General features: G+C 39.2%; 1 protein-coding gene across 13 annotated transcripts in view; it reads left to right on the forward strand.

The window, feature by feature from the left end:
• The first annotated feature begins 2432 nt into the window (after positions 1-2432).
• The window catches only part of tenm4 (teneurin transmembrane protein 4), a 141049-nt gene continuing 124387 nt past the window's right edge, over positions 2433-19094 (forward strand). For 11 of the 13 annotated variants that reach the window (XM_075472874.1, XM_075472875.1, XM_075472877.1 and 8 more), the window contains exon 1: positions 2433-2856. The gene's annotated coding sequence lies outside the window, so the exon portion shown is untranslated. The remainder of the gene's footprint in view (positions 2857-19094) is intronic. The other 2 variants (XM_075472884.1, XM_075472885.1) reach the window with 1 other exon arrangement.

Genomic DNA, 19094 nt, shown 5'->3' on the forward strand with positions numbered 1-19094 from the left:
AGGAAAAAAGACATTTGTTGATGCATATCTCTGCATTCTCTCTTTTTCATAGTCTCATTTCACAGAGCCTACAGGGTTTAAATCACTTTAATCCTAAACGTATGTATGTTTTCACTATCAGATTCATTCAATATATATATTTTAGTTAATATACTTTTAGGATTGCTCTTTGTATACGCTCCATACTGCAGCCATGAATAGGAGAATAATGTTTAAATGTTTAATTTTCTGCTTTGTGCAACAACAGATTTTCTCAAAACGTCAAGCAAAAACAATAATTAAGCAAAAATAAGCCAATAATTCTTCAATGTCACAATATTTAAAGTTGATAGTAAACATATGAGCAAAGTTATTTACTCATCTAGCAGTAACACAGCAATCTCATCACCCATCTGAAGTCATGCCTTTGGCAACATAGCTTGCGTAACTCTAATATTTGCTTTTTTTGGGCTCTTGGATTGATCTCTTTACGGAAATGGTTACTTCTTTATCTACTAAGTGCTCCTCTATGCTCCTTTGCTCAATGTGTCTGTCTTTTTGTTGGGGCTGGCAGGTAGAGTACGGTGAATTTAAGGGCAGAAAAATATCCTCCTACTGAAGCTAAAATCCTTCTATGACAGCAGTGAGAGTGAGTAGGCAGAACAGCTAAAAAAGCGAGTCAAAAATCACTACAAAACTGAAAAAAGCAGCAGATTTGGGTAAAAATGCTCCACTCTATAACTATTAAGTGACTCCTTTCTCAGTGTCACATTGCTGAAAGACATTATAGTTATTATTTTCATAGTATTAGTGGACCTCAGTAATACTTTAGAATGATCTCAGACAACTAGTTATCTCAAAACATTTTTCTTGATACTATTTGTATACTATGTAGTTCACATTATAGCACTTTTACATATGTGGATACGATGTAAAAATGTACAGCATGACATCAGTTCTGATTGATGGTTGAGCACAGACTTCCAACTGTGAATCGTCAATTATTTTACACACATAAGGCGGCATGAAAATCGGTGTATAACCATTGAATAGCAGCCAACCACCTGCAAACATGAGCCTGAATTTAGCCTCTCAAACTGGTGGGCCCCTTTCCTCCTGTTGCCTGGGTCAACGGCAAATCTCACATTCCCACAAAGACACAACCCACAATACCAGGCAAGTCTTCGGTTTTACATTTGAAAGCATATTTAACTTTTCGCTCATTCACTCACAGCGCGTGAGCAGTGAGACTCGGAGCCCGGCCGAGATTAGCTTTTGACAGACAATGTATTGAAGTAAAGGCCACACATGGCCCCTTTCTTGTTCTCTGGGTGACCAAACACACTTCCAAGGCCAGGAACTCTTGACCATTCTTTTTAAATCAGAAGGAGAATCTACAAGTTGGGAATAAGTATACGGCGGTGGATTTAGGATCAGAACCTGGCCAGACAAAAGACAGATGGTCTTCTCGTTAACCTAATGTGGTCACAGCATTGCTTCAGGAAAATTAGTTTACAATAAGTGTTGTATTTTACTCTTGGAACCAGTTTGTATTGGAGTGCTAGGACCTATGCATGCGATCTTTGTCTAAAAATCTTAAAGCTTAAGAAGACTCTACTTCAAACATCACATGTAATACTGTGTTTGGCAGACGTTGATCCCTTGTCAATATTTAATAAGAAATCGCAAACAAAAGTCAAACATAGCTGATTACCACAGCATTTCCCCTAACATTTAATTATTGATGAGGACAAAGCCTATTTTAAACAATAATTACATAATCCCCTCATAAAGCAGTGATATTTTAGGGAGGCTAAATACATTCCTGGAAGAATCACAGTAATTATACAACATTTAGATGGAAGACTTGATTATGATTTTGTTTCAGCAGTAGATGTGGCTCAGCACAACAAAATAATTGAGATTTTACATCTAGTAATTAACATTTAATTGATTTAAAGAATTGAAAGTAAAGCTATTGCGTTCCCACAGGACATTCTCAACAGGATAAAGATATCAAAATCAAAGAAAGAACAGATTACAGGTTGTCAATTCCCATGGACATTTCAATTAACATCATTGGTGCAGCTCACTGATTATAAAACACTGTACTGATTGTTAACTTTATAACTGGGTGCCTGATTTAGAGCCCTCTCCTTTAGGCTAATGTGTTGTCAGATAATCCGTTAAACTGTTGGCATTTTTTCTTGGGTGGAAAAGCATATGTGAGGGGAAAATGGTATAAAACATAATGCGCTAAAGGTTAATAACGTGAAGTCATCTCTTCGGACGCTGTAATCCCCGATAGGATAATTACAACCCATTCCAAGAGAGAAAAAAGCGGGTGGACGTTTGGAAACCTTTACCGAAGGGGGCGACCACGCACAGTCGCTCACTCATCCTTGCTCCAAGCTCGTAATTGCAAATCGTGAGGGACCACGCAGCTCACCATTCCCCAGCATATCGCCTGGCGCGTCACCTTATATCCCTCTCCGTGTTCGGGGACTATCTCGCATATTTCTCCTGAAGGATTTTCCACGGCGCTCAGTTAGGGCTGTGCTTGTTAATGGACGTCTTGGACGGCTGCCTCTCTCATCCATGTGTGCCCCTGTGAGTGCACTGTAAGCAGCAGCAGCAGCAGCAGCAGCAGCACCTTGGAAGAGCAGAAAGAGGAGGAGGAGGATTGCTTTCTGCCGTACCGTGTAGTCCACGGTGGAAATACGCTCGCCTGCTCTGGTTACTATCAAAACGAAAGGGAGGGAAGCAGGAGAAGACGGAGACCAAGTAGAGGCGTAAGGGCTTTTGGGGGGCATCTCAGACTAATTTGGTGAATTGTCAACGGGACAGGCCTGCAACACTGGATGTGTCTTCAGAATGGTAAGGTTCATTTCAGTGTGATTTTTGCCGGTGTAGCAGAAAAACGGGGCAGCAGCAGCAGCGCAGCCTCACGCAGTACAAACGGAGAACTAATGTGATGCAGGGAGCCGCGATCAGTTTCCCTACAGACCGATGCTTTTCCACACCGCGTTTGTTTGTGTTGTCTATTCGTGCGTTTTTGCGTTTTTTGTTTGTTGTTGCCCATTTGGCCGCGCGTTATATCCCGAACAGGGACAGATTCCCACCGTCGGTGGGTTACCTGCTCCTCGGATTCAGAAAGGGTTCACAAACCGCCGTGACAGTAATGCAGTGTGCGGGTTTGATGGCTGGCTGGGGTTTAAAAAAAAAGTCCTCCAGAAATATGAGCGCTGTGAAACAAAAAGCTCCACAAATAAGCATGAAGCCCGACAATTGAGCCGCTGCATGAATTCACGGAGATCAGAGGAGCCCGATGTTGGCTATTACTGCATGAGCAATGTTGTTCCATGACCGTCTCTCAGACTCAGAAAAGGCTGCGACATTATTATTATTCAATGCTTGTGTAAAGCATCGGGAATAAAACCTATTTGAACTGGTTGGGATTTGAAACATACTGCCTCCCTCCTTCACTTTTCGGTCTTTTTTTAAAGATTTTTTTTACAGGTGGGTCCGTTTCCAACTTTGTAGTAGGATTTCTATCGCGGTGAGGTAGCGGCACCAGCTCAGTGAATTGTGTCTGCTCTTAAAAGAAGCAGGGCCCAGGGAAAACTGCATAGCTGATAGTTTTACTGCAGCATACTAACCATACCAATAAAATACACCAACACATCTGTCTCTATGGATTTCACTAAATTAATGAAAACTATAGCATAGTCTTATTGTTAAATTCATGTGGAATTCTGTGTTAAATTACTGATGATATTTTTGGACTTTCTTTTTTTTTAAGATTATAAATGTATGAGGGAAAGCCTTCAAATGCTCATTAACACATGGGGGTCACAATCCAACCAGTCAAATAAAGCGAAATAAATGAAGACAACTCAAATGTATAATGCAGTTCACAAGCATTTCAGAACGGAGGAGTGAGAGCATGAGGTGGCCCCCTGGGAGTCATTGTTGGGGCCCTACACACAGCATAAATCAGCTTTGCACTCAGACTGAGCACGTTTTAAGACTTACACTCACACACGTCTGAGTGTAGCGTTGGTGTAGGACTCATGCTGCTAGAATCAGGCTGCCTGCTACTTCTTAGTGACACGCAGTGAAATGCTTTTTCCCCTAATAATTAATATGCTAAAGATTTTTGTAAAAAGTGAAACTGAACCAATCTTATAAATAAGTGAAGTCACATGGTGATTCATAATTAGTTTACTTTGCCTATCATTTGCAAGGACAAACGTTTCTACGGTGTGTCCTGCATTAGTCATCAAACTTTTCCCAGGACACGCCGCAGACATCCAGACATCCATTAAGATACGACTGTGTGTGTGTGTGTGTGGGGGGGGGGGTTTGTTGAACTCACAAGTGCCACCATTGGCCATAGCGGGGTGTGTGACCTCAGATATTAGAGGTTAAATCCAGGGGAATCCAGGGGCCCTCGATCCTCTATGGAAAGTGTTTGGTGGAAGCATCAAATGAGAAGTCTGAAGTTGTTAGGTCCCCTCGAGGTTAACCTTTGTAGAACAAGGCTGCATTCTCCCAGTTGTCTTTGTCGTGCTGATGAGCTCTGAGAAGCAACATCAGCACTAGTTCTCTGCATGATACGAGGGGGAACAGCCCACCCTTTGTAGTCACAAATGAAAAATCTGTTGCTCGTCTTTTCACCTTAGTCGTTGTTTCATTGTGAACTGAATGCACGGCTATTCTCCAAAGAAACAAGATGCCGAAAGAGAGATGACATGTAAGTTGCAGTAGGACCTTGTTATATTCCATAAACAATTGCTGCGTTTGAACTAATGTTGGGAGTGAATGAGGGCAGGAGGATGACTGCGAGGAAACAATGAAATGATTCTCTCCCTGTGGAGTTTCTCAGGGGATGTTGTGTGTTTGAAGTAATAATTGTTGTGAGAACCATACAGTCATCTAGGGAGGCGAGGGCTGTGTTTTAGTCGAATGGAAAAAAATGGATGATGAAGAGCAGGTTCTCCCTGATCAGTGGGTAGAGAACTGCAGAAGAGGTAAATATAAGCAGCTTTCGCTTGCTTTTGCACAGCTGAAAAACCTAAAAGTTAAATGGACTCTGTCAGTGAAAACTACGAGATATATTTACAGGTTTCATTACATACCTGCTTTTTCAACATAGGAGCACTGGGTTTAACAAAAGGAGAGGTGGATTATCTGGCCTGAAGCATTATGTTTAGTTGAAGCTGCAGTCTGTCATCTTGTGATTTATCTCACATAGAACTAATGGGTAGCTGTCACGATTACACCACTTTATTGGACATGAAAACCAGGCAGTACCCCTCTCGCCGTTCTCACACACAAGCACACACACACAAACACCTCATTTTTTTTCAAATCTTGACAGGACAGCTCCAGACTCTTATCACGAGTAAAGGACACTGCAGAAATCAAAAGCATGTGGTGCAACCAAGCAGCCAACTGACTGTTGCACAGCAGCTTTTCTTTGTTGGTAGACACTGATTTCCGGAGTGCATTGACTCCATATAAGTGTATAAAGAAAGTTCTGATTTATTACAACATTAGATAAGATCTATGTTTTTTTGTGCTGCACCCCTGTAATTGGATGAGCAGAACATTGTAACTGTCAGCCTAACTGGAGTTTAAAGAGAATTCACTTGTTTCTTTGGGACAGCCTTCAGTGAGCCTCATGAGCTTAGTTAGAATAGGCTAATACAAAAAGAAGAGAAAAGGAAAGTGCAGGCTTTGTTTTATTTAATACTTTTAATTGCATTTTTTTTTCAATTGAGGAACATATGAAGGAAACTAGCATTTGATCCCACAAGTGGTGTCCTGGAAACCTCATCTAACGCACATTTTTTTGTTTTTTGTATTCTGCCGAATGCTAAAAACCCTATTAAACAAAGTTTAACCTTTAAAAAGCTTACATCTTATACTTGTTTCGTCTTCTGAAGTCAGAACCCCTGAGAAGTATTTGAGGAGTGAGATTGAGGTTGAAATTATGCACTTCAGCGCCCCAGACACAGGATAGTATTTCTCTTCCTGGGCACAGACCAACAGACTCCTCTTTGTGTTCAACACCACATAGTATGCATGTAGCAATTTTTAAGATGACTCTCATTGCTGTTGAAACAAATCAGAATTTTGCAGGTGTGTTTCTCATTATCCCTACATGCCATGCTTTGGTAGATTCTTGTCTGCTCAGTGCAACAACAGAGCATTAGTCTGCTCAGGTTTTCCCTAATATCTGCCATCCTCCCTATCCGCCCTAACTGATATCATTTTAGATAGCAAAGCAGAAACATTGTTATCAGGGCGGGGGTCCTTTAAGTAAGCACACAGCTTTAGTTTTTGTCCCTTTTCATGCATTAAACCTGCATCTTTTACACCATAATACAAACAAACTTTTTATATCAATTGCCTTTGCTTGACTTAGTTTGAGGGATGTAGATTTATGTTGTTATTCAAAGACTTGAACAACATTTGTGACTTGCGATGAAATGTAGCTTATTACTTGCTTACAACTGTTGTTAACATGCCACTGGCTACTTGTTGGTCGACTACAGCAGGTTGACTAAAAATTGTAGCAAAAGAAGTTCATTTAATGTTATATGAAGCGGAACGTTTCACAAACCCAAAGCACCTAGATTTGAGTTTTTTTCTTTTTTTTCTATGAGGGACAAGCTGAGAGGAGGCTGGCAAAGGTTAGCTCATAGTTTAACTGCCTTGAATAGATCAAACCAAGAACGAAAACCTTCTGCTGCATTCTTTTTTTATCCCTTTAAATGGATTTGTCAGCATGTGAGCTCTCTCAGGGAAACACAAGATAACTTCAGGCCCTAAAAAAACTTCAGTTAGTTGGTGGAGATGGGCCTGAATTTCAGATGCTGCTGCTGCTGTAACAAAGAGTATCAAGAGCAAAGAGAATATCACCATCTGATAGAAGAGCTGCAGGATATGCTGATCATTTTCAGGAGTATTTCAGGATGTCAGTGAGACAGTTTTGGTACTCAATACTGAAACCACACATTAAAAAGAAGACCCCTGATTTCTGTAGTCCAGTAACTCTGCATTCCTCATTTATTATTGTTTATCACGAAGTGCTTGGCTGTGGGAAACAAAGTAAATCAGTGTGTCTGACACCTTTATATATAACTTTAGCATGCACAGAGGCTCTGAGCGGCATTTGACTGATGGGAAAAAATAATTAAGAAAATCAGACCACTTCTGAAAACTTTTATGACATGAGGAAAGTTTTGGAGTGAGTGTGTAAATGTGACTGACATGATTTCACAAAATATTAAAATATGTGTGCGTGACAAAATCCAACAACAAATTCAGGCTGGGTGTGCAAAGAGTCATATTGGTTATGTTTGGCTCTTTTTCCATGCATAGCAAGCACGGTTTAATTTCCTCTATTTTAAGTGTGGCTCCAAAAAGGTAATGGGGGAAACAGCCATCTTAGGAGGGCCATTAGGTCCGATAGTTGCCTTGCTTGGTTGTTCACAGCCAAATAAAATGAGGCCATTTTAGAGGTGCACTTAGTGCAAACACTGCTCTCGAAGCTTATCCCCATATTCTTCTATGATGATGCTTCCAGCTCATTTAGGCATGTTTCCTGAACAGTAGGACATAATACTTTCATTATGGAGGTCCAGTATGTCCCTGTTCAAAATTTCACAACCCTAGTTTTTCACTTGTCTATGTCATGTTGTGGCTGAGATATTGGGATCTGTCTCGACTGGCCACTGAAATATCTCTGTTTGTTTTCACAGTTTTTTCAACAGGCTGCATGAGGTAGATCAGATCTAACTACAAAGACTTAGGTCAAATGTCAATAAGGCCTGCACCCTGTGGTGACCAGTGCAAATATTACCAGAGTTTAGCATGTTTCCCTCAACTATGTTGGCAAATGTGCAAATATAAATGGAATTAAGCAAACCGAGACAACCGGAAAACTAAAAATGCTTCAAAAACTGAATGTAAAAGATCAAAACATCATCAAATATTTTACTCCAATAGAGCAGGTTTGGCATAGCTGGCCTTACAAACCTTTGTGTTTGATTGCTCATCACGCACTGAAAAACTCCACGCTGATGGAGAGAAATTGAGGCTGACCATTTTAAACTGCTTCCAAATACTGCTCGCAGACTGACTCTGCCCAGCTGTCGGGTCAATGTGTTTTACACCACTTGAGTTAAATGCACTGCAGCAAATTGCCCCACTCACAGCACTGTGTGAATACACTGTGGCCTGTTACGGCTATGCATAGTGAACAAAAAAGCTTGGAATTTGACAATAGATCCTCAGCTCGTGTTGAACTTGGAAAAAGTGACAGGAATACTAAGATGACCTTGCAGTGTTTGAAAGTTACAATCTGAGGGTGATTTAGCTGACAGTCATCATATTCCTAGCAGCTATCAGACTAACAAAGTGGCATCTTATATTTTCTGCATCTTCAAGTCCTCCCATCAGAACAGCCTCCCAAGTGGCATTTCATCATGACCAGGATAATCTTATGCAAGGTAGTGAAACAGCAGTCGATTTGCTGGTAATTAAACCCTAGTGAATTACAGTTGAAAAAGAAACATATACAGTAAGCTGTCATTATGGCTGCTTAATGTTTGGAATGATAATCGGCCACTACACCACAAGGATATTACTTGGATCTAAAAGTGTACATTGACTTTGTAGCGGAGTGCTAATACTGAGCTCTGAATTCAGCATTTTCTCTTTAACAGCAGCGAGTGGTCAGTCTCATAATCTGTTATAATGTCTTTGTTTTCCACAGCAGTGCTCATACTTATATGTCTTGTTACCTTAATGTAGAATAGTTGAAAAAGCAAAACTAGGCTGGAGTTTGGAGGCTGGCTGTTAAGAAACTTATATGGTAAGGACATGCACTCATGTTATAACAGGGTACTTCACTGCAGCAAAGAACTCTCCAGAAAGAGTCCCACGGCATGGTTCAGCAGTGCACATTGCATGGAATCTGATCTTAAAAAAACAACAACAGATAAGTCAAATGTCCCATTAATAGGTAGGAAACAAAACAAATAACATGCAATTTCTCAGTTATAACACGCATATTTTAGTCTAAAGATTAAACTAATTTTAGAGGCGTCATGAAAATAGTCCTGGGCTCTTTATTTCTTATATTTCAGGTAAGACTCAGGGAGCCTTACTGAAATTTTACTCCATGGTGTTATAGACCATTTGAAAGATTTAACTTCACAGTGCTTGACTTCAGTCCTGAATCCTCCTTCGATCTCAAGCTAATTTATAGCTTTGAGTTAAAGCCGTGATTGCTGTGGCAGAGACATTTTAGAGGACGTGAATTAGGACTACATGAAAGGGAAGGCGCAAGACAGGAAGCTTATCATACTCCTCAATGATTAAGCCCCCTTTTAAGTAATTAAAACATTTCACATCTGAGGGTATTTTTGTATTGTTGTGTTGGCACCAGCTCTCTGTCAGTGTGTCTTAGTACTTTTGCTTCCCAATTACACGGAAGTGATTTGATATGCTTTTAAAACTTAAAAAGTTTTCTCTTTGTCTTTAGATATATTTAGTTATGATGAAAGAATAGATTTTTTTGCTCCCTTTTTTCCATCTCACTCTGAGAATCGCTTGTGGTGTCATCTGGAAATGATTTGGGGAGTATGTTAGCTTATGGGAGAAACCAATGCTCGAGGTTCACTGGCAGCTACTGCCTGATTACATAAACATTCAAAATTGGCATTAACAGAGCTTGTGAGTTTTTTGTCATTTGCTTGAGAGAACAATAGAGGAGTCTTGATGCTTTAGCGATAATAATGAAAACAAAGTTCTGCTCACTGGTGAATGCTTTGTAAACACGTCACGCAGTCACACCACGGTGGGACGGCTGCAGCCGTCAGAATAGCTCTGGACATGTTTATCTGAGAGATGAGATTACCTTGCAGTTGGTTTCATGTGAGTCCTACTAATCCACGCTTTAGATAGTGTCTCAGAAAGAAAACGGTCCCCTTTGATTATGTCCACGTGTGTGTCACTTCATGCCAAGGGTCAGCTTTACATCTGCTGAAGTTTACAGGAGATGAACCACAAAGCTGCTTCAAACTGGCTGGTAATGCTCTTGATCATCAGAGAGCTGTCAGCAGGGCTTATTCATACATCCAGCCACACATCGGGGTGACATCGATGACACAACGTTGCTGCTGTGCCTCTTTTTCTCTTATAAATTCAATAACAAGGATATTCAGTCCCAGACTTCTTAAATTGCCCTTTCAAGTATTTTGACGATTGAATTCTGTGTCCCCATTGTGCAAGATATGAAATCAAATGCAACTTAGAGTATTTTCTTTATTCCTTGGGAAAACTGGAGTGTATTTAAACTTGCTGCACACCTGCACATGGACATTGTCAGAGGAAGGGGAGATTTAAAAAAGGAGCTGTCAATATATTTTGTAGGTGTTAGGCAGCAAAGTGGAGGGATGGCTCTCAGGGGGATGGCCTTAAGCTGTTATTCTATAAATATTAATAAAGCCCACCAGTCTGCCTGGAAGGAGGCTAACAGTTTGCTCATGTCAGAGACAGGGCCTCAATGTGACAGGCTGTGAAAAGAGTGATGAGATAACATAGAAGTGGTAAGATGACATTTAGTGACAGGCCTCATTTTTCAAAAAAAGAAAGCCATTGCTGAGAATGTTGCTGAGGCCCCTTGACCTCTCCTTTACAAATTTGTGCCATACAAACCATGCCTGCTGTAAGTTGCAACTTTTATTTATTCATCACAAATATATATTTACATGAATTATTAGTAGCAGCTGCATAGTGTAAACAGAGAATGACATTATTTTTTACTAACACCTACAAACAGCATCACAGAATGGCTGCAATTTCTCATTCATTTCAAACACGATTTAGCATCTGAGCTATTTTCATAAAAATGTCATTGTGGTTTTAATGTTTTGTACTTTTCTTCTCATCAGAAAACCCGTTTTTCCCAGCCGCCTGTTTATCTACATGGCTTCTTAGCTTGAAGACTAATTGTACCAACGATGTGGACAATAATAGAAGGTTTTGGCTGTTGGTCACAGTGCTCTGCCAATATGGACGTGTCGTCTGTAACAGAGACGAGGCAGCAACACTTAGATTCAGAGCCTTTTCTGTCTTTGTTCTTGTCCTTTTATGAAGGTGCAGTACATATAAATATTGTTTATTTGAACACAGAGTAAAACATCTGTGATAGCCATTTTGAATCTCACATCAGTGAATTTAACAAACATAGAAACACAATGTACCTTTTAATGATTGTCTGGAAGATTTTATGTGGGTTTTTTTCCAGTTAGAGCCCCCCTTGCTGGTACTATATCCAACATGTCGACGTGTAAAAGTGAGCAAGGTGCAATGGCTATTTTGAAAATAGCTGCAGCAGCTGATTTTTTTGGTACTGTGCAAGCTTGTCCTGCTCCCAAGGTTGAACTAAAACAATGCTCAAGATATCACTGGCAAGCCTATTTATTAAGGGAGGAATCTCATGATTCGATTAGACTATGATTCATAGGGCAGCGATGCTGTTAGAAAATGCATCTTGATTCATCTTTTCTCTGTCTGTTCAGGACTTCTCTGTCTCACTGTGTGGCCGCTTAACTTCTAATATCTTTTATTGATAAAACCAATTAAATATGTGTGGCCCGTTAACTGGAAGGTTACATTTGCCGTCATGTATTCCAGCATCGAAAACAACAAAGAGAGAAAGAGAAATTAGCCTGTTGCAGCATAATTGTAGCAAACTAACAGATAGATTAGCATGTTCTGAATTAAGGCTGAGTTATACTTCTTTTAACTGCCCTTGCGCTTGCGTCTTGCGCTTGTGTTAATGGCTCGAGACGTTTATGCTTCATTTAGCTTTGCCGGCGCTTGCGTGTGCTGCGTGGCAATTCACCGCCAGGACAGTTGGTGGAGCAGCGGGTTTTTTCAATGACAAGCCTACTACAATGAAAGGAAATTCACCGCCAGGACCTCTTCGGCAAGTCTCTCTTTGAGTGGATTCATCATAGACATAATATATTATATATATTATGTCTATGGGATTCATGCTTCTTCTTCTTCTTCTTCGCTTTCTACCTTGGCGTTTGAAAACAGCGGTATTTTATTAGGGGATGAAACCGGAAGATCAACACGCCGCCGGATGTGATGTAGATAGTGGCTTGTGCTCGCGTCCAGAGTGGCTACTCTATAGCTCTGCTCGCGTCTTGCATGAAGTTTAGAAAATTGAGGTGACACACGCAAGCACGCAAGGGGGGGCTTGCAACCGCGCAAGGGCTTGCGTTGCGTCTTGCGTTACTGACTATAAACCAGGCTTTACTAACAAAGAGATGACAGAATTCTAACCAACATCCTCCTGTTATTTGCCATGAGCAAAATAATCTCTCATTCATCGCTCTCATTTATGAGAATCTGCCTGCTGGTTTTCTGTGAGAGTTTACAGTTAAGACTAAAAGTATTACTGCTGTCAACTGGAGCCATTTTAACACAGGGCCTATTTTCATTTGAGATTCCCATTGTTTAACAATGTTAGTTTTCTTTTCTATTGTTTTGAACTGAAGCACTGAACTGGAAAATTATTCTTTTTAAGAACTTGCAAGAATTTATAATAATAGAAATAATAATTAAACTCTGTAACAGCGACTTAAGAAATTGGAATATATTAAAGAGCCAACAGACAACATCTGACGGAGCAGTTTTGTAGTGCTGAATAAGTCAGGGGAGAACACAAAGTAGACTGGCGCTCATGCAGTTGTGCCGGTGTGACTTTCCATTTCTCTGTGCTTCCAGAGAGCACGTTGCTGTAAAGATGATCACGGCTGGGATTCTTCAGCTACAGTTTGTGTTTTATGGGAAATCTATGTCTTGCCCAGTCACAGCCATCTTTGCAAAGAACTGTTGTTGTAATCGATTAGGTTGATGAGTCGTCCCAGCATTAACGGAGCCGCTCATCCAAACAACATGAGCGAATGATTGAGGTCATTCGTGCCAGCCCATCCATCCTGCCCAAGAAACCAGAGAAACTGCGCTTTTCTCTCATTTACACTAATTTCTCTGCCCTCCTCTTCTCTCGTGTGAGTGCTTGTGTGCTTGTTTCACCGTGTTAAAGCCACTCCCACCTCACTCAGAGCAGATACCTCTGTGGAAACACTGGTTATAGCATCTTATGGCTAAAATATGAGAACTATTCATCCAGATGAGTTCAAAGTCAACACTGCTTTCTGGGATCCCAGCAGTGTGTGAAAGATTGATTGAACCACTCTGAACAAAAGAAAGCACACACTCATTCATTCATTTACTTGTGACATACTGTATGCCGCACAACCATACCATCACAAGCCATTTTTAAATGATTTAAACAACATTTTTAATTAATGAGTGAGCCATCATGTTTGTTGATTTTGCTTCAGTCTATGGAAGATATGTTTTAAACACCAACCCTCTAATTTACAGTCCACTGTAAGGTGGATTAAACCCATCTTTTTTTTTCTCCAAAAGAAGCATTTCTCCTCCTTAATGCCACCTAGCACTTAAATATGACACACAAGTTAAACATTGTCAAACAAAACTGTAATAATTGTATAATTTCCCTCTAGAATCATCTATTCATTCTCTATTCATTTGTTCCTTTTTATTTCTCCAATCACAATATTACAATATTTGATCAAATTACTGTTTTGTTGATGGACTGTAATGGCCTGGTTGGCTACTGCCCCACCATTATCATCATGAATTGTGTAGAGACATGACTTCGTCACTCTTCTCCAAAGATTAAACTGTTGCATTTACAGACACGACTCAAAATGGCAGCCATTATGCAAAGAAGTTTCATGCTCTCTGATGGTACTCAAAGCATTTGTATTAACCTCATTTCTCACCATCAAGAAGATAATTCTGATGTTTAAAAATTGAGCCTCTTTGATATTAAGCAGTTTATTTAAGATTCAAGATGAGAGCGTTAATTAATTTGCTTTAAAATTCAGTTCAAAGGAAACGGATAAGAACAATAAATAACATGAGGCACATGTAGGCGGTATGTATATGCTTTTCTTTTTTCTATCATTATTCATATCACAGAAGCCTTTTTAGGCTTCCTAATTTTACACCCTTCATGTTCAGAAATGTAGCTGTTCATGTAGTAATAGTTTTCAATGTAGTAATAGATTCATATGTCGGCAGATTACTGGATATGGAGATCTTTCTAAAAAAGGTATTCCATCGTACTACAGCACAGTTTATAAGCAATCATCACGGTAGATTAGTAGATTTTAAAGATGAACTTAACTGGTCCCTGTGTTTTAAGCCTTTTGTGGGTGATGAAAACAGATTCACGACAGCTAAATACACAGCAGGTTGAGATGTGATATCTCACACTCAGAGAACGGTTACTTTGCATCGCTAAAAGCAAGCAACTTCAAATGTACTATGAAGGAACACAATGCATCATTCCAAAAGCCATTTAGAGTGAAAAGGAAGGCTTGTTTGTAAAATAAAGCAACACATGTTCCATCCGCAGATCTAGTCTTTCCAGAGAGCCAAGATGGCGATGTTTATTTTACGTTGTGTTTACAGGGAACACATTACAGAATATATACACAGTGTCATAAATCAAGCAGCTAATAAGGCCACTTCTGTTGTGTCTACAAGAATAGGCAGAAGACAGCTTATTTGGTGATGTCATGGAAATTAGGTTAGAGCAAAGCTCCACATGTAATGTTTTCCAGAAGATCTACACTGAAATGTTTTTCTTTTTAGGTCCTTACGCCTCACAGTTTATGACAGCTCAAATAGCAAGGTGAAGGAAATGAAAAAATAGTGCTTCTAGTGCCCGTCTAAAACCTAAATATATTGAGTCATTTGACCACACATGCAGCAGCCAAACATGCACCATCCCAGTGCCTGTGACACAGCCCTTCATGACTTGGCCCTTCTCCCAGAGCAGGACCATTATGTTGCTCATCCGCATGGTCACCCCCTGCTGTGAGGATGCGGCACAAATACAAGTTGGTGTGGCACTGAAGCGTGCAGTTTTGTGTTGTTGTGAGAGAAAAAAATAATAACATTGCCGTTGCATACCATCAGCTATGTTTCAAACTTTAGCTGCCAAGTTTTGATGTGGATGTGATTCCTTGCAAATGGGAAGCAATCGCTGAGCCAAGCATTCAGAAGTGACATTTGCCTCTCACCAACTGCTGCCTTGCATTCTAGTGTTGGAAACCGAAAATTTACAATCCACTTTCAGTGCAGTTATGTGGAAAGAAATATAATATGATGACCTATCTTTTAGCTCAGTTTTTCTGTGTTGAAAAGGTCGGATGTTCAGCTTCCAACATCAAATAACAGGTACAGGTTTTAATTATGTAAAAGAATTCATTTCATTCAGGGGAAACAGAAATAATAAGCTCTGTTCAAAGGGTAAATTTAAAAATACAGCCAGCTGTGTATTACTTCCGTGACATTACTTTTTATCGCTGTAGTTTGAGCAATAATCTCATTGTGTATTTTTGTACAGCAGAGTAAAAGTAAGCAACACAGGAAAAGACAGAATGGGCAGCGTCTAAACTGTTTGTGTCTCATTTGTACTTCACCAGCTTGAGTAAGACATGACAGAGAGCTAGTGCAGGAGGCAATTTAAACAGGCCTCAGGGTATTAAACTCTTGAGTGTGTGTGCATGTATTTGTGCATCTGTTGTTTAATGGCAAAGTTTTATAAAAGCACAGAATGATGGCACATTATTTTTTCAAATATGAGCTTTTTTATTTATAGAGGACAGATGCTGGAGCCTGAGCATTTAGTATTAACAGCCTTTATATGTGCCTTATTAGAAAATAAAGAGCACAACAGTGATTAGAGACAACTTAGCTGAACATTTAAAGCTTAGATATCTAGACTATGAGTATATGGAAATATTTAATTCTGTTGTTATCCCTAAAATTGCTTTATAATGTGTTGTTTCTCATAAAAGCTATTGAACTGTTTTACTTACTTACTTACGTATGTATCAAAGTAACATATTAACTGCTTCAATGGTAGTTTTGCCCTGCTGGTATTCATTCTGAGTGTTTATTTTCTACATTTAACATTACCATTACTTAATGAAAGACTGTTCTTAGATCTTAGTAAGACCTAAGCGGAGCATAAGAGTCTTTCGTGAAGTTATTACAGATTGTGCCAGCGAGGGTCTTTTGAGTGCAGAAACTTTGGTTGACACGAAGTTAATTCATTCTCCAAAAACTGAAATGTGAGAAAAACCGCAGATTCCTGCTTCATGGAAAACAGCAGTTAAGGTCCAATGTCTACAAATATCTTTGAATAGTGTAACTGAAGCTGTTTTCACACATGCACAGCAACCCTCACATTTTTTAGAAACTTTCTGGATGTGTGAACTCCACATCAGACAGAATTGTGTTGCAGCTTGGAGAACTCACAGCAAGCAGTTGTGTTGATTATGCTTGCTGTTTCATACGCTACTCTTTTCCACTCTTTAGATGTCGAATGGGTAACAGAAACAGCCATCATTTTCAGATAAGTGGAGCACCGCTCCTCACCTATGCTATCGATGTGTCCAAAGACTGGCAAAGTCTGTGAAAACCTTTCCACCAGCAGTGTATGAGCAGGACCTTTTCACTTTGTGTTTGAATGCTTTGATTCATTTACTTTTGGGCAGAAAATAGACATAAGCTGAACATTTCTGCTGACAGAAAAGAAACCGAGTGAAACCGTGTGTGAATGTGACCTTTTACACAATCGTCCAACGTATTCTTGGATCAGAGAACCTGTTTTTAATTTCACAGCCAGCTTGCATTTTCAGATATCCTATGTGCAGGCTCAAGTATTTTGCTTTCATTTTGATATGGAGTATATGTGCACTGTTCAATAAGTAATGGGGTTGCCTCAGTGCACGTGCATTAATTCTGTAGATCAACAGAGCCGCTCAATGCACTTCAAACTCTCTGACTTTCCCAAGTGCCCTTACAGCCTTTTACAGTTCAAAGCATCTGCTTTAAAGCTGCGTAAAAGTGTTTTTATGCAGAAATACATGTAACCTATCAGTCTAAATCATTAAGTGGCTCTGCAAAACAACAGAACATTCAGCCCCTTTCACTTTGGCGTGCCTAGAGACTGTGTGTGACTGAAAAGGAGTGAGCTGTGTGCAGTTTTTATGTCACTTTATGAATGTTTATATAACATGTTTTTTTGTTCTAGAAATCAATAAATGCAGCTAAAGCTGTTAGTTTTCTGCCTGTCTTACTTGCCAGTTATATGCTTTGCATGTGAATCCTGTAATGCACATGCTTTGGAAGAACACGTTGGAAAATGTATGATGAAACCTCTTGATCTCGCTCTCATGGTTTTTAATTTTATGCTGAATGGCTTGTTGAAGTCATTCCAGATTCAGCTGTTACTGGCTGCAGGGATTTCCAGCAGAACAAAAGGCCTCAGGAGTGACTGGTCTGTTCCCAAAATGTTTCAGAACCATTTTATCAACATTTCACATTGCGTAAACATACGCCACGGTCGTACTCGCTAATTCTATGAAATGCGTTCTTATGCAGGATCATGTTGAGGTTAGAAAAGGAAACCGAGCAGTGTCCTCAATTTGTTATCACATTTTGTCCTTTAATTCGCGAGTATATGAAAGAAACAATAATCTGGGGGAAAAAAGAGCTCTGGCACATCTCTATCGCTCCCTCTTGCCCACTGTGCCACCCACACACACTGCCTCGTGTGCTCGGCTCCTCTTTGTTCGGTGCAGTGTTGTATAAAATGACAACTTGGTGGAAATGCTTTCGTGCTTTTTGAGCTCATTTTAAGGGAGGGTGAATTTGCATTCCTCCTTTTTAGTTTCCATTTTTTTCTCATTTTTATTTCTACAAGAGCAAACATTGTGCATAATCACTGTGCACGGACCAACCAGTTGCATGCTAAATGTGTGACCTTACAAACAAGTACTCTCTATTCAGGTTTTCCCCTGAATGATAACAGTAATCAGTAGTGATGGCTCTGATATATGCACATGATCGAAATCGTAGTAATTATGAATCAGATTTGTGTAATGAATTATTCTCATTTCTATTTCTTCTACTGCCAGTAGGTTTTCATTTTAAATGTAAAACAGGTGTCAAATGCTATCCTGTTATACATGCAGTTGCCAGTAATACATTTGATATTTGCGTATGCAGTAGTCTCATTTGAACATTTAATCATGGTCGGATTCTTCAGGTGTGAACACTCTCAATTATAAACTTTCTCAAACCAACGTATCACATACTGAACAGATATCATGTGATAATTGTGTATTTATACTGTAATTTATTTATTTTGCCATTTAATTCTAAAATTATTTTCATGATTTAACAATGAATAATGAATTTATTTCATATATTCATTTTTTATTTACATTTCCTTTTTGATTTTTCTAAACTTAACTTTTTATTTATTTATTTTATTAATATTTTACAAAGTACAACTGAATATTTGCACTTATGATATTGATCCTTTTTGTAGATTAATTTATTCGGCGAACTTTCTCCCTCTACTTATTTCCATGTTTCTTTTACATTTCTCTCACTTTTTACGTTTTTACGTTCCTGCATGAATTTCTGTTTCATTATGCAAATGCAAATAAGTGTATGAGACAAATTGATGATAAATTATTACATAAGTAAAGGAAACTGAAAATTCTGAATTAAATCTTGATTTATGTCACATTCCATATACTAACTGTAGCATGTCATTTAGATAGTTTAATCAGCCTTTTGTTGCCTAAGGATAATGCCTTCTTTAAATTAAATAAATTAGACTGCGCCTTGTTACACTTTAGTTATACCCTTTTCATTTTCAGTTGCTGTTGAGTTGCATTAAGCCACCAAAACTAAGTGGTTAAACTTAGGAGAACATTGTCATTAAGAGTAAATTTACCCTAACTTACTTCACTTTGATTAACATATATTTAGTTCTAGCAGAATAGTCCACATGTTGAAAAATAATGTTAAATATATAGCCAGTGATGCCAAACATCTGCATGTAAGGAGTTAATAGGAGTCAATTAAACCAGGTTCCTCAGTTCGGTTCTATAGATGGC

The sequence above is a fragment of the Odontesthes bonariensis genome, chromosome 9, assembly GCF_027942865.1.
Source record: "Odontesthes bonariensis isolate fOdoBon6 chromosome 9, fOdoBon6.hap1, whole genome shotgun sequence".
Taxonomy (NCBI): Eukaryota; Metazoa; Chordata; class Actinopteri; order Atheriniformes; family Atherinopsidae; genus Odontesthes; species Odontesthes bonariensis.